Source organism: Mus musculus, chromosome 7 (assembly GCF_000001635.26).
Source record: "Mus musculus strain C57BL/6J chromosome 7, GRCm38.p6 C57BL/6J".
In the NCBI taxonomy this organism is placed as follows: domain Eukaryota; kingdom Metazoa; phylum Chordata; class Mammalia; order Rodentia; family Muridae; genus Mus; species Mus musculus.
In genome coordinates, this window is record NC_000073.6 from 33,614,196 (window position 1) to 33,615,807 (window position 1,612).

The 1,612-nt window shown below is 46.7% G+C and overlaps 1 pseudogene; it reads left to right on the forward strand.

The window, feature by feature from the left end:
- The first annotated feature begins 426 nt into the window (after positions 1–426).
- Positions 427–1,612, forward strand: Scgb1b22-ps (annotated as a pseudogene).

Consider the following 1,612-nt stretch of genomic DNA (forward strand, 5'->3'; position numbering starts at 1 on the left):
AGAGGCAGAACAAAGACAGGGCAGGGGTCACATGTCCAGTGGTCTGAAGTTTGGCTTGTTTAGAACTGACTATGAATATGGCTCTTGAGGTTCCCAGTGTGACAGGAGGATATAGGTCTCATTCTGGAGGTCTGATTGAGAGACCATTTGATACTCTCCCTACTCAGACTTTCCCTTTGCTGTCAAATGACAAGTCACATTTTTCATGTCTTAAGAAGATTAATAAGAAGGCAAACAAGCTGAGATAGGTTATTGACCAGAATCTTGCCAAAATACATATCTCCCAATGACGCAAGCACACACCCCCAGGAAGTTCCAAGATGTATACTGGGAGGGGCATTGAGAGGCTCAGACACAGGATGCTCCCTTCCCACAGGCAGTTAAAGAAAGGGACCAAGGCGTGTAGGATCACCTGCCACCATTATCATGAAGCTTGCTGGTGCTGTGGTGATCCTCAGGCTGCCCTACTCCTCCTGACTTCAGGGGGAGGTTGGTATTACCATGTGGGGGTCAGGGATGCAAGCAATCCAGGATCTCACACCCTCTGTCGCCTGCGATATACTGATGCAGGTCTTTCAAGTTAGGGTCACCTTGTCTTTGTGTTCCAGATTGTGGCATTTGTCCAGCTATAAAAGAGGATGTTCATCTATTTTTAAATGGAACTTCAGAAGAGTATGTTGAGTACGTGAAACAATACAAAGATGACCCTGTAATACTGGAAAATAGTGAAAAAATCAAGCAATGTGTTGGTAGCACCTTGACAAAGGAAGACAAGATACATGCAACTACTTTCATAGTTAGTATCTATGTGTCTGGTTAGAGGCAAAGCTTGTGCTCTTACACACCACTGAAGCTTCACTGAGAATCAAGAAATGTGACACACCTGATTGAGGATGTCAGGAGGATAGGGCAGGAAGGAACTCTCAGGCTGCCTGAGCTGGCCCTGGCTGCTCAGCTCAACCAAGCCACAGTAGATCCATGACTGAGTTTGGCCTCCATCAGCCTTCCTGACGCAGCCTTCCAAGTCTAGCTGCAGAAGCTTGACACCTGGAACCCTTCTCTAGCCTGGGTCTTTTATCCTAAATTTTGAAGCCTACCACTCCAGCTCCAAAAAAGTGATATGTTATCCTGTTCTCTGAACTTTGAAGGCCACTTTGTGGAATCCACATGTGGACATACAAGGGTAGAATTAAAGTGAACCCCCTCATGTCCCTAAAACAGGTGTGTTAAGGCCTGCCTTTAGCTGCAGATATTTGAGGGTCATCATCAACATTTGACAGCAGTCAGTTTGCTTGTGGGGCCCCAGCTGCACAGAGGCTCACATGGGGCTCTGTCAGCTCCTCCCCATTAGGTCCCACTGGGACTATGTTGTATTACAAGTTGGCTCCTCCCATCTGGCTGGATTTGAGGCTTTTTACAAAGCTTGTCTCAACAGGTTGAAGACAAGCCTCCCTGATCTTGGTCAGATACAAGAGCAATTGCAAATTTGCTGCAGGTCTTTCTAGGAGGTGTCTCAGTGCATGGTCAGTGGGGCATGAGGTCTCCTTCACTCCTAAGGTCTCACTTGGATTGCTGTTTGCAAGAAAAAATAGAAGCCAGCCAGTTATGTTGA